Source organism: Notamacropus eugenii, chromosome 6 (genome assembly GCF_028372415.1).
Source record: "Notamacropus eugenii isolate mMacEug1 chromosome 6, mMacEug1.pri_v2, whole genome shotgun sequence".
In the NCBI taxonomy this organism is placed as follows: Eukaryota; Metazoa; Chordata; class Mammalia; order Diprotodontia; family Macropodidae; genus Notamacropus; species Notamacropus eugenii.
The window spans coordinates 222154988-222170469 of NC_092877.1; positions in this window are offsets into that span (position 1 = coordinate 222154988).

Genomic DNA, 15482 nt, shown 5'->3' on the forward strand with positions numbered 1-15482 from the left:
TGAATTGTCATGTTGGAGAAGACTTTTGAGAGTCCCTTGGAAAGCAAGGAGATCAAATCAGCCAATTCATAAAGAAATTAATTCAGACTACTCATTGAGAGGAAAATTTTGAAGCTGAAGCTTTTTGGTCACATAATGAGAAGATAGGACTCATTGAAAGATTGAAGGCAAAAGGAAAAGGGACAGCAGAAGATGAGATGGATAGACAGTGTCATGGAAACAACAATATGTCCTTGGACAGACTTCAAGAGATAGTGAAGGATGGAAGAGTTTAGTGTGCTATCATTCACACAGTCATGAAGACTTGGCCATGACTGAATGACTGAAAAACAACAGCAGAGATTATTCCAAAACCTGCTTTTCTGACTCCAAATACAGCGAAGTTTTTTGAATTGTGAAATTATTAAGCATTTCACTTTTTCAATTAACGAGAATTCTGTTCCTCAACTTTGTCATATGAGAGAGAGAGAGAGAGAGAATAAAAGAAAAATAAAATTCTGTAACAAATCCAAAGAACTTTTTTCTTCATGCTCCCAAAGTTCATGGTCTTTGAAAATGAAGGATGAACACAACCTGTGAGCAGACCGAGGTGCCTGAGTGGGAACTCAGCTAGCTGGGTAACCCAGCTCATCCTCTCCCTTCTGTCCCCCTCTCCCCTTCCTTTGGGGTTTACTGGTGAAATGTCCTTCCCTCCTTCCTTCCTTCCTTCCTTCCTTCCTTCCTTCCTTCCTTCCTTCCTTCCTTCCTTCCTTCCTTCCTTCTTTCCTTCCTTTCTTCTTTCCTTCCTTTCTTCTTTCTTTCCTTCCTTCCTTCCTTCCTTCCTTCCTTCCTTCCTTCCTTCCTTCCTTCCTTCCTTCCTTCCTTCCTTCCCTGTCATTCCCAAAACCTTAAACCCAGTACACTCTGAAGGCCATAGGTTGAACAATAACAGATCCATGCCCAAATTTCACTTAATGGCTGGCTTTGAATGACTATCAATAGTGACAGTTTCTCTTTCCCTCCCAGTGTGGTTTAGTTGTTTTTTTTTCTTTTGCTCATTAAAAGAGTCATTCCCTGACTACCTCTTAAAGAGGTCCATTCACTCAATGGACATTACTTCCCTCTAAGTTAGTACCTGAAAAGGCCAAGGTCTCCCATTGCATCCTGGGCCATCTTCAGTCATCCTGATGAATATCTGGTCACTGGATCCAGATGGCTCAGGAGGAGAAAGTGAGGCTGGTGACCTTGCACAGGCCTCCCTCACTCAAAACAAAGTCAAGTGTACGTCATGTCATCATTTCTCTGATGGTGTGGTCTTCATAGAAAACAAAGGATGAACATAACAACAACCTGAAAAGAGTTGAATTCACGTCAGAGCCCCTGGATTCAAATTCCAGTTCTCACACTTCTTACCTGGAAAGATTAATTCAACTTCTCTGGCCTCTAGTTCACCATCTGCAAAATGAGGGAGTCCAACTAGATGTCTTCTGGGGTCCTTTCTAACCTTTACGATCTACTCACTATGTAAAAGAATAAAGAAAACTTATGAAAATTATTCAAGTCTCCCTTAGCCTAAGGGAGGGCCAGAACATGACCATCAACAACCTCAGTGGCCACAAAATAGATACCATACATGTTAGCATGGTTAAGTGGAAAAAAGTTAAGATATAGAATTAGACATTTATTTTTGGACATAACCGATGCAGGAATTTGCTTTGCTTGATTATATTTGTTACAGAAGTTATTCTTTTTCTTTTTTGTAAATAAGGGCAAAGGGTAAGCAGGAAGAGAAAATAAATGTCTGTTCATTGGAAAAGAAAGAAATTTAATTTTAAAATAAGAAAAATCTTGGGGTAGAAGGCCTGGATCCAAGTTCCCAAGTTCCACCATTTCTGCTAAATAGCTATATGACCCTGAACAATTTATTTAACTTCTTTGACCCTCCCTTAATTTCTCCATGGAAAGTAGGACTAATATTGCTTGCATTATCCTACACGGCAGGGTTGCTATGAAGATTAAATGAGGGGAAAACGCATACGTGCTTTGTAAACTGAAAAGTAGCATAAAAACATAAGCTATTAATAGTCAAAGTAAGATATTACGTCTATGAGAAGCAGTATGGTGAAGTGCATTAACCTGGGTTCAATTCCATCTCTCTGAAAGTGACTTTGTTTGACCTTGGGCTTAACTTAATCCTTCATTTCTCTAGGTAACCTTCTAAGAGTCTAAGTGGCAGAGTAGAGGAAATTCCCTATACCAGTAAATCATACATCCAGTCCCTAACCCTCCTATTATTTTCCACTAAAATCTCATAAGAATGACAGCTTGTACATGAGCATAGACTAAACACATATAAACTGTTGCAAGGTCAGCTTTGATGGTAGGGAAGGCAAGGTACCAGAAATGAAAGGAGCTGGGAAGGTCCTCATGCAGACAGAGAGAAGTGGAGATGAAAGGTGGAGGTAGGGAGGAAAAACTTTTCACAAGTGTCAACAATTAGAACAACTTAACCTCCATATGAAGCTGGTTGTAATGATTGTTTCTACTCTTTTGGAACTTTTGACTATTTGTGTCTTGGCTTCTCCACAAATATACTCATGTCATCCTACTTCGAGCTGCTAACCCCCAGAACAAAGTCCTTAGTTTTAAAGAGCTAACTAGGAATTCTTTCCCTTGGTGCAAAAATAATGGGAGAGGGAGTGTGGTTGGCAGTGTCATGGTGGACATTCCAACTGTGGGAGAAGTTAGAATGAAAAAAGGAAGCAATCCATCTTCTAGACTTGCCATTGTGGTCGTTAGGAAGGAGTATCAGTCCCTGGAAGGGAGGGAAGGAGGGAAGGAGAGCAATTATTGATTAAAGCACTTTCTCTGTGTGAGCCACTGTGCTACACACTTACAAATATCATCTCATTTGATCCTCACACATCTTAGGATTACTATTATCCCCCTTTTATAGTCGAGGAAACTGAGACAGACAGAGGTTAAGTGCTTAGTAAGTGTGTGAGCTAGATTTAAACTCAGAGACAAACAGAAGTTAAGTGATTTGCCCTGTCACACAGCTAATTAAAATCTAAGGCTGAAGTTGAACTCAGTTTGAGGCAGCTTGGTGACAGAGTAATTAGATAGAGAACTGGGCCTAGAGTTACGAAGGCCTGAGTTCAAATTCAACTTCAGACACTTACTAGAGGTGTGACCTTGGGCGAAACACTTGACCTCTGTTTCTATTTCCCCAATTATAAAATGGGGATAATACCAATACCTCCCTCATAGATTTGTTATGATGATCAAGTGAGATAATAATACTTGTAAAGCCTTTTTTCACAGTCCTGGCACATAGTAGGCACTATATAAACGCTTCCTCCCTTCCCTTCCTCCTTCAGGTCTTTCCCCAGCATTCTGTCCTCTGGGCCATGCACTCCACAATGTGGATCCTGGAGTGGTGCCTTAATGTCAGCTGAAGAAGCAGTATCATGCCATGTAGCTTAGACAAATGTAGGATTAGAAGACATGAGACCCAGGGAGGGTGAACTCCTTATTACCTCAGAAAGGAAGCATACCTTCTCCCTCAGAAAAAAAATGCTGATTTCCAAGTACTAATTAAGATTCTGCCTGAATCCTATTGGATCCACCAAGAGACAGAATCTACAAATATTATAGCCCAAACCAGGAGTTGTTGTGCAATAAATCTGAAGAACAACTGATAAAACTCAAAGGTTAATTCTCCTTCCTAATGTCCCCTACATCCACTATCAAAGAATGGTGGTGGTGGTGGTGGTGGTGGTGGTGGTGGTGGTGGTGGTGGTGGTGGTGGTAGTAGTAGTAGTAGTAGCAGTTGGAGAAGTAGTGGTAGCAGTCATTGCTGTAGAAGTTGTAGTAGGAGTTGTAGAAGTAATAGTAATAGTACTAGTTGTTATAGAAGTAGTAGTAGCTGTAGACACAGGAGTAGTTGTTGAAGAAGTAGTAGGAGTAACTGTTATCACTCCATAGGAACAATACTGATCATTTCTATAAATTATTCATTTCTCAATTTGGTTGTGTAAGGGAAGATGGAAATATTCCCAAATCAATAGTACCCTGCACACTACTGGCATTTGATAAATGTTGGGATAGTAAATTGGGAAATAAGATCTTTTCCCTTTAGAATGCTGAGTCCCTTGATGACTTATAACCCAGTCATCTTTATGCATATTTCCCATAGTCACTTACACTTACTTCTCTCTATACTTCCTAATAATCCCCACCACTTCAATAGTACAATTTATACCCTACTAATGTAAATTAAAAGATGCATAAAATTAATTAGCAGGCATATGATCCAATATCTAATTTATAAGACCTCATTCCCTAATGTCATGATAAACAAATCACTTTCTTCAAGAATTACAAATTTTTCACTTTCTTCTTGAGAGAGATTTTTTTTAAGTTATACTACAATGACCTGCATCTTTAAAACACAGAGCAACTATTGCTTATTTCCAAAATAGAATATGAATGACTGAAGTCAATTTTGATTTCTTTTGACTGAACAAATTATTTTTAAAGCTAACAGCCCAGCACATTTCAGGATAGATCCAATCATTCAAACTGAATCACAAATTCCTTATACCATAATAATTTCTAATCATTTCACAGTGCACATACCCAGCATCTAAATGTCATCTTCCACATGTCAAAATAAGATTAATGTCTATTACCACACCTCTGAACCATCATATCCTTTTTCTAAAAAGATCATAAAAGGAAGAACTATGGAAATGGCATCTAATTCCACAGTAGATTGTATCCTATATGTTTTAGCATTATCAGCTTTAATATCACACTTCCTAAATTTAACATGATTTGACTCATTGGAATTATTCATTTTCAACTTTTTATATAGAGCCTAAGAGTTTTGACTAAAAAAATAACTTTTTGTACTGGAAATAGCTGCTAAAAAGTTTGTTTGTTTTTTCCTGAAGAACCAGGACTGACAATTTTACCCCCTCTGCTCAAGAAACATCAGTGGCTCCCTATCATTTCTAGAATAATATATAAACTCCTCCCCTTAACATTTAAAACTCCTTCATTCAATTCCTTCCCATCTTTCAAGGCTTACTGAACATTACTCCCCTCTCCTAATCTTATGTCCTGGTCATATTTCTGATGCAGCTCTGCCTCACTTACATCCAATTGATTTGCAAGTCAAGCCAGCTCCCTCTTGACATCATTGGTCCTCTTTGAGAGCAAAGTTGGACAACAAGCTGTGAGTATTAGTAAATGCCTCCTGTGGATCCACTGACCAGTTTGAGTTGGGCAATCTTGATGTTTCTGCTTTTCCTTCTTCTCTCCTTCTCCTTCTCCTCCTTCTTCTTCTTCTTATCCCTCTGAGAAAACAGGCTTCAAAAAATTTAAATGGAAATCACTCTGTTTCTCACTGAATGAACAATAAAAAGTCCCAGCCCAAGCCTCACTTGCTCATTCTTTGCTTGGATTTTGATGGTTCAGAATGAGTATAAATAGCAATAGTTTCTGTTTTGGCCAGAAACTCAGAGGGTCTTCCCCTCCCAGACTGATTCTTCTGTAAAGACAAACGAAGCTACTTTTTGTCTCAGTTCTGACCAAGTCTTTAATCACTGAGTGGGTGTGGCCTCAGACAAACTGACACCTGAGCCAAGGTCTCCCAGTGTAGCCTGGGTTATCTCCAATAATCTTGACTTATGTCTTGCAACTGGACCCTGATGACTCTGGAGGAGACAGTAAGATTGATGACCCTGCACAGATCTGCCTCACTTAAATCCAGCCCATGTGCAAGTCAAGAAGACATCACCTTCATGATGTCATTGGTACTCTTCAAGGGTGAACAACAACAAACCATATGGTCAAATTAACGTACTGGTTGGTTCCAGGACTGGATATTCCACCTTAACTTCACTGCATTCATACTGCCTATGACACATGCCTAGAATATAATACCTCTTCATCTCCTGAGTTTTTCTTAGGTTCCTTTGAGATCCTGTCTCCTACTCAAAGGTTTTCTTGATTCTTATAGTTATTAGTTCTAAATCCCTTGCCAAATTATATTGTATTTATTCATCTGTGTGAAGCTTCTCTTTGTGTTGCCAGAGAGCTCAATGTAGGCTCATGCTTTTTCTCTTTTAAGTCCAGAGAAATTGGCCTTCTGGGTTTACTTTTGTACTTTCTCGATTGTGTTTCTCCTGTGTTTTCTCCATACCCACTGCTCCATAGCAAATATTCCCTTAGAATGCAATTAAAAAGTCAACTTATCTTTATCTGGAATCAAAACCCATTATAAAAGTACTAATAGCAAATAACCAAAGTTTTTAAAGGAATAAGGAAGCTCCAAAGGGTAAATGATGTCAACCAGAAAAGAAAAGAAGTAGAAAGTGAATAAATTCACCAGGTCCCAGCAGAGCAGTGACAGAGGCACAGTCACACAAAAGCAAGGTCTTTCCAGTCAAGTCATTCTTTAAGCAAATTATTAAGTCTGGCAAAGTCTAACTGCTCATATTAACATCCAATTCAAGATAGCAACACCATGTGTTTAATCAAGCTCCCACCACTGGCACTTGTCCATACCTTCAAGATAGAGAACTCTAAATTTCCTGGACCTTGTCATCCTTCAGGGATCCTGTCTATCATAATCCTTTAGACTCTTCTTCTAGCAGGGAAACCCATAATTCTCAACAGGCTATGCTTCCAACATACAGTAATATGGTTATCCATAAGCAGACTCTAAGCTCTAAGGACAAGAAAAAAATGATTTTTTTCCTTATTTCCTTAGCACCTAGCACAGTGCCTTGTCAATTTTATTATTGGTGCTAGGGCTTTTAATTTCACTGATATATAAAGTGCTTCCAGTAAGTAACTTCCATCTCCCAAGTCAATCAGCATCTATTAAGCTTAAAGGGTTGCTTTCAGCAAGGAGAGATTAAGTGACTTGCCCAATGTCACACAGTCTGACATAGTATGGGTCAGAGGAAGGACTTTAACCCAGGTCTTTTTGAATCCCAGGCCTAAAGCCTATTCACCACATGGCAGAGCCTCTTACCTTGCTTACGAAATTTAAGTGACTTTGTATTGTAGACACTTTCCTTTGTAGATTCAACCCCAGAGTAAGCCTTGCTGTCTCTGTCACTGGACTGCTTGCATGGGAGCAATGGCTTCCCCCTTTGAAATCTTTATTGATTCCCCTTAGAATAGGATATAAGTAAATAATTTATGCAAATACCCAGCCCTGTGGAAGTTAGAAAAAAATGTATCAGTTGTAAACCAGAAACATAACTTACAGAGAAAAACAGACATAAACTAACTAGAAAGCTTGGTAATTCTGAACTTCTTGCTCAAGTTTCTTTCCTACATACTCCCAGATCTCTCCTCACAGCCCCAGTTAGGTGCAGACAGAGCCTGTTTGTCACAGGGAGGGTAATGTAACATGCATGCCCTAAGCATTAATAGTTTTTCCTGACAATACAATATTTAAAGAAAACATGGTCAGGGCTTGTTAAGGGCAGAATCAACCCACACACAAGGCCTATTCTGCAGTTCATTGATGTTCTACCAAGTAAAGTTTTTATTACCTCGACTTTGAAATAGTATAACAAAGACCTATCCCTGGCTAGGCATTTCTCCCATTCCGGGTGAAATAACAATGCAACACCTCAAGACACATCACGAAACAATAATGAATTGTAAACTGAACAGTGGGGATAATAGCTTTTATTATTCGAGAGAAATGAAAGCTCACTAAGGAATGGCATGATGGAGGAAGGTTTTGTGAATAATAGTTAACATTTAAACACAACTTAAGATTTACAAAGGACTTTCCCTAGAACAGCACTGTGAAATTGGTAGAGCAAACATTCTTATAACTGTTTAACAGGTGAGGAAACTGAGACTTAGGTAGGCAAAATGATTGGTCCCCGATCACACAGCTAATAACTATTGAACTCAGGATGAGAGTTCAGCTCTCCTGATTAGAAATTCTGTACTCTTCTCATGGTAACAAATTTTGGCAAATAAGATAAAGTGCCATTACAGATGGAATCGAAAAAAATAATAAATCCAAGCCAAAGTATAAGGAAGAACACAGAGAAGGAAAATCATGAGATATAAAGAGTCCGGTTGGACTGACAGCATGGAAAGTCATACTAATGGCTAAACTTCATATAGAGTTTACCGTGTGCCAGGCACTGTGTTAAACACTTTTGCATTTAATCCTCACAATAACTCTTAGAGATAGATGACATTATTATCTCCATATTACAGATGAGGAAACAGAGGCAAATGAAAGCTAAGTGATTTACCCAGGGTTATACAACTACTAAGTATCTGAACACACATCCGAACACAGATCTTCCTGACTCCAGCACCACATTGACACTGCCTAGCTGCCTATAGTAATGGAATTTGGTTGAAAACATACGATGGGAATAGATTATGAAAGAAATTGTATGCCATGCTAAGTAATCTAGACTTTGTAATATACTACAAAGTCTATTTGTAACAGACTTTGCACAAAGGAAGTCACTGAAGATTTTTTGATCGTTAGAGTTCTAGACTTCCTCTACAACGTCCCAGATCTTCATTCTGCATGGATCATTTCATCTTTACTCCATGACCAGGAAAATCTTTGAAACTACAGACCCCCTGCTTGTAAGAAAAGAGAACTGAGTCTATTAAGCCTCATTTTCTCGCTACAGAAAGTAGCTCTTGAAGACAAAAATGTGACATTTGGGGAAGATATCTTAATTCTCTGAGGCCATTGAGGTACTATTTACTTAGCAATGTGGACCTGCACTGTTGCACTTTTAGTTTCTCTAAAATGGTTAAATCTGCAGTAGAATACAAACAAAACATCAACAAGTGTGGACATCCCTCTTTTCTTGCTATCTTGAAATTATTTTGTATTACTTTGAATCTGTAGATTATGGTAGTGTGGTTAAAGGTACTTGGTTGAAGAAAACTACTTACTCCTTCATTCTGGGGTACCTTTCATGCAAATGGCACTTTCTTCCCCACTTTTTCCATACTTTAATTTATGATATATATCTTCAGTACTTTGTGCTGCCACTTGGGGGTGGGGGGGGGAAGGCAATTTCTTTTCAAACCTGTCATAAGAGGGATCTTTCTAAGCCAAAGTCATCCACTGCATCCCAAGCCATCACCAGTCATCTTCTGTCACCATGACTTTTGTCATCTCACTGCACATCAATGATTCAGGAAGAGTGAGGATGATGACTTTGAGCAACTCTCCCTCACTTGAATCTCAATTCATGCACAAGTACAAGACATCACCCTATGATGTCATCGGTCCTCTTTGAGAACCAAGGATGAACCCGAGAAAGAACTGAGGGGAAAGGAAAAACACGACTGAGGGAAACTGCCTCAGAAATCCTATTCCAGATAATTTACAAACTCTTCCCCCAGGAAGACTGCCTCTGACTCATTGGATCTAGATACTTATCTAGATTCATGTGTTTTCTCTGCTTTAGGGTTGCTACAAAATTTACACTAATAAAATATCTTTTGTTGCATTGAGCCCCAAATTTTGTGCCAAGGAATTCCTCCTAGCACAAATACAGCCTACATTCTGTCTCTCCTTACTTCACAGACCATATTCTTCTTCTCAGCTATATTTATCCCCCAAGGGTACAAAGAAATCAGTAATTCCATGAATGACTATGCTGTTTTATATAAATTTGTGTCTTTCAAAATAAATAGCAAAATACAGAAATGTGTTTTGCATGACTGCACAAGTATGACCTAGATCAAATTGCTTACCATCTCAAGGAGGAAGAAGGAGGAGGAGGGCAAGGGGAGGGAGGGAGACAACTTGGAACTCAACTTTTTTAAAGAATGTAAAAAATGGTTTTTACATGCAGTTTAGGAAAAAATATTATCAAAAACAAAATATGTAGCAAAACAAAAAGCAAGTCAAATTTTAAAGAACAGGGATTAGAGGAAAAAATCAGGATCAATGCTTTCCCAGGAAGCAAGCACCTATGTGATTCCAATTATCAGAAAATAGTTCTGTTTTTTCAGGAACATGAATGACTCCAAATACTCTGTACCTATTCAATATGGCTTCTGTATAGCTCAGCTACAGCCTTTATGTTAATGTCTCAGTATTCTCTTTCCTCTCAATTCATTAACAGTTGCAGTGGTGATGGCACTAACTACACAGGACATCCTTACCCAGTTCTCCTTGCAGTCCACCTCCCATCCTCCTACCTTCCTTCTCTTAGGAATGGGAGGGGGGGAGGCTCAGCTTCTTATCACTATCTCCTAACACTACAAAGTTTCAAGGAAATACACATTGGACAGTTTGTGTCCAGTAGCAGACATTGGTTTCTTGCTACATTATATTTTGTATTTATAAACTTTCCTACATATTTTATATTCCCAATAGAATATGAGCTACTTGAGACCAGGAACTGTCTATGCAACTCTGGTGCCTAATATAGTTCTGACACTTCATAGATACTTAAAAATGTTTGTCCAATTGAAGTCAGTCATTCAATAAACATTTCTTCAATACCTCTAATATGCCAAGCAAGGTGCTAAGTTCTGGGGATATACAGAAAGCTAAAAGACAGTCCCTGCTCTAAAGGATCTCCTAGTCTGAATCATTCACCTTACATAGGACACATTCCATTCAATTACTAGCTATAACAAACTGGTTCCATAAAGCATATAAAGGAACTGAATGAGCTTCCACATAATAGCAATTTTCCCGGAGAGTGCAAATCCAGGAATAGATATATTTTCTCTTCTATGTACGTTTTGTCCAGATATCTCTACAGTGTGCAGTCTATAACTACCATCCAACAACCAAAGCTTTGACCTTTCAGCTGTTTTTCAGCAGATTCATTTGAGTCAGGTACTGAAATTTATACAGCTTCTTCTATAGAGAGGTAGAAGAAATTTGGGCTAAAATCCTGCCTCTGGTGCTTACAAACTGTGTGACCAAAGATAAATCGCTTAACTACTCTGAACCTTTCTAAATGAGAATGAATGTAAGATATTTTATTCTAGTGCTGTGTCAGTTATTTTTTTCCTATTTTCTATACAAAGAGGTATCACAAAGTGATGAATAGAGAGCCAGTCTTGTAAGTCAGGAAACCTGGGTTCGAATTTCACTTCTGCCTCTGCTTCAGTGACCCTGCACAAATGTCCTACCTAGCCAGTCCTCTCAAACTGTAAGTTAGAGAGCTGGTGCCAATCTACATCACCAGAGAGAATTCCTCACTAGGAGTTCTTTCAACCCATGAAATTCCAGGTCACATTTCGTTTCATTTTGTTTGATTTTTTTAATTGCTTATACATTAATGTACTCCCATAACTCTACAAAGCCAATGTCCCTGAAATTGTATCTGCTCATATGACTTTCTTTAATCTTAAAATCCCTGCTTAGTTTTTCTTAATTCTAGATATTTTCTCAAGTAAGAATCTTCCCATTTTCACCATCTCAAAATGCCTTTGGGCCCCACAAACTCCCATTAAGTTAATATTATCTGAATTAATACAAGTTCCCCAAGTATTTCATTGGCCCCCTGCTGCAAGCTTCGCTTTCCAAAGTGTTTGGCATAATGTAGTTTGATGAACCATTTGGGTTACTGGTGAATTGAACCCTCTTTCTGATTTATTTGTTCAAATGGCTTAATCTTCTCCTAGTTCTTACTCTTTCCCCAGGCCCCCCAAGAGGATTTAATATTGTACACACTGTGCTGTATTCTTCAGTCCAGAGTGTATAGCCTGCTTCATTCCCATAGAAACAGTGAGAAAAGAAAGCATTTCTCTATGTTTTCATGATGGCATTGGGGAAACAGCACGAAATCACAAAGTCCACTGTAAGAGCACTATTTTCCCCTCCTGGCATTTTTTCCTGAGGAAATTGCAGTCTCTTCATTTAACAATCATGTGGGATCAGTTTCTGTTGAACCAGAGAAGTTTATAAGCAGGAAAGAAAGGCAAGGAAGGAAAAGGAAAAGAAAGTCTACTAAGCAAACATGCAGCATTACAGAATTAAATCCAGCATATTTACCTTTTGGCTTTATCATCTGAAATTACTTTTAAAAATAATAAGCCTCATGGCTTTCAAGAGTGCTTGACATGTTTGAAATCTGAATTGAGATTCTGTAGTTTGTCTTTCTAGATAATATTTTTAGCAAATAGCTTTCACACAAAGCTTTTGAGAAACAACCATTGGGTCTTAGTGCCCTCAAAATTTAAATCCAATATCGTTATAGTTGCCCTTTGGAGATTTTTTTTCCAGCTTCTTTTGATGCAACCAAGTAAGAGTCTCAGGTTGCTAGGGTAATAATAAGTTTAGAGTTTGCAGGTACCTCATATTCAGGACAAGCGACCATACTCAAATAATATCATCAGTCATTTTCTACCAAGTATGTTACTTTTTTTAGAATGAGTGTTCAGACATTATGATTGTGATTGTGGATGCACAACTGGAGGATAATAGTTCAGAGGACTGTTGAATACGAGCTTGGAGAAATCTTAACTGCCTCATTTTACACATGAGACCCAAAACGTTGAGTGACTTGTGCAAGGTCACACAGCTAGTAAGTGTCTAGGGTGGGATTTGAATTCAGACCTTCCTGAGTTTAAGTTCAATATGTCATTATTGTCTTTATAGCGAAGGAAGGTTGGGAGGGGAGCTTACAGCAGGAAGAATGGGATGTAGGGTCTATTGTCAGTAGCCACTACCTATAGTTTTAGCTCTTACTTTTGTAAATATAGTCACCACACATCTTTGCTTCTGGAAAGTATTATGGGAAATAACGGTAAAAGTCATCACCTGTACTTAGACGACTCAGTCTTTCCCAATCCTTTTGCCATCATAGAAAAGAAGAAAAGTCTTTATTTGATATTTAAAATGGCCATACTTTAAGATGTGAGTAAATGGCATTTTAAGAGTGACATTGACAAAATGGAGCTACCTAGGATAGAAGGATGCCTAGAAATTATGTCATATGTTGAACAACTAAGGAAATTGCTAATGCTAAGTCTGAAGAAAAGAAAACTGAGACATGGTCATCTCTTTCTCAATTATTTATGAGTATATTCTTTTAAAAAAGTCATTAGACTAATTCCATACTACTCTGGAGGGATCATGGGATCATACATTTAGACATAGAAGGAACCGTAGTAATGATTGAGTTCAATCCCATAATTTTGCAGATAGAGAAACTGAGAACTATAGAAGTGAAGTGACTTGCCCAGGGTCACAAAGCTAGTGAGCATCTCTATTCTAACCCAGGTCTCCCTGGACTTCAGGCCTAACACTTGATGATACATACACCAGACCATGAGTGATCCAGAAGCCAAATTGAAGTCAACTTTGAGGAAAAAAACTTATCTCTATTAAAATTTCACAAATAAATGGGTTGTGTTGAGAAGAATTGACATCTCATTCATTATCCACAGTGGGGAAGCCTCATTCCACATCCCTACTCCCAGATAAGGTAGAAATTCTCCATTTCTTGCTCCTCTAAATTATTGAAGCAGGGAAATTTCTTCTCTGAATTCCAAGAGAAAGACCATATTAGGGAGAAAGAATGCCCAGAGTGAAGTTCCTCAGAGCATCTAAGGTTTTAAATCCTACCTTCTCTTTAAGTTTTGGTTGGGTCATGTGCTAGACTCTTCATGCTTGCTTCTCAGCTCCTTCCCCTGAAGGCAACATTGAACCTTCTGCCATGTTAGATATAAGGAGGAGTAGAATTGTGCCCTCTTTTCAAAGGATGTCAGTTATGAATCAAGGAGGCAAGCAAGAGAGGAGCTAATTATACAGCTAAGCTATAGTTCAATATCAATGTATTTATTGTACAACATTGCCAAGGGTAGTTAAGAAAAGAGGCTCCCAGACTTGGAGGGCAGTAGTGATTCTCCAACAGCTGAAAAATAGGAGTGTAAGAGTAAGACAGCAGGCAATAATGAACATGTTGTTGGTTATTCACACAGATCATATTTGTCTGCACAATTTTCCACTCTTGAAAAAGATGTTTTACTACTAAGATAAGAGGTGAGACATGAGGAGAACAATGGTAGCAGTCATTCTACAATGGCGATTATAGCTAGCAGTCAAGAGGATAAATTCCTACTTGGTGAGCTGCTTTGTCTACCATAACTGTAGCAATCATCGTCCGAGTAGAGCCTCAGAAAGCTTGATAACAGGAGTTGAAGAGATACAAAAATAGATTCAACTTTCTTTAATTTACTTTCAACAGAAAAGTTTTCATTCAACACATTTCACACATTAGTTGCTCATATTAACTCTTCAGAAGACCAGGACTTCTGCAACTGACAATCAGAAGAGCTGTCAGAGGAAAATTATGCAGAGAAAAAAAAGTTTATATATAGTCATCAAAATTTAGAGAGTTGGCAGAAATTCACAAGATAGGAAAATGTAACAGTGAATATAGTACTGCCACCCATAGAGTATGGCATTTCTAGGTTTCCAGTCCCTTTCAAGCAAATAATTCATCTGAATTTTGAAACACAAACCATCTCAAACCTAATATTACCTTTCACCCCATATCTAAAATAAATTCTTAAGAAGTATTATTTCAATAAACACTCAGGATACGAAGTTGAGGTGATTTGCCCATTGAATTTCTCCCATATCTAGAATGTACTTTCCCTTTACTTCTGGTTCTTAAAATCCCTCCCCTACTTCAAAATAATGCCAGGTGCCACCTCCTGTAAGAGGTCTTTCACAATCTAACATTTGTTACTGCTCTCTCCCTCTAGAAATTATTTTGTATTATCTTTCATAAAGTTTGTATTTTCTTACCTGTAGAAGTAGAATGTAAGTTTCTTGAAGGCTGGGGTTTGTTTTGTTTTGTACCTTGTACACGTTCAGATAGTTCTATTTCACAAATGTGGATGTTCCCTCCAATGTGACAGATGACAATTCATTGAAACCTATTAATTCTCCAAAATTCTTCTCCACACCCTTCTCTTTTTCTTTTGAGCCAGATATGTTTCTTGTGGAAGGTGAAAAATTCCTGGCATTAAGTATGGTCAGCTCTAAGCAGATTGCAAAGTAGTTTCATGTACTTTTTTTCTTTCTCAAGTTCACAATTCATTTTAGTGCTTACTTATTCCTCTTGCCCCTCACCTCTATGAATAGAGCTTCACTCAGCAAATTTTGGAGTGACCCAAAACTCTGCCAATCTCATACAACTCTCACGACAAGAGGAAAAAGCCGTCAGCTGAACATAAATTTATGATAGTTAATATATATTTTTTCATAAAATTTTACTGGTTAAAAAGTACAAAGTAGGGCTTCTATGCATAATTTCAAAGTAGTATTGTGATCCTGAGATACAGTTTGAATATTCCACTCTTGTATATTTGAAAATTGTACTAGAGGCAATAAACTTTTGATATAACCATGCAACTTATCATCAAAAAAATAGCAATTTTGCATGGAAAGCAGAATTTTCTAACATTGGATGTTATTTCATGAAAAAATAATATTTAAAAGT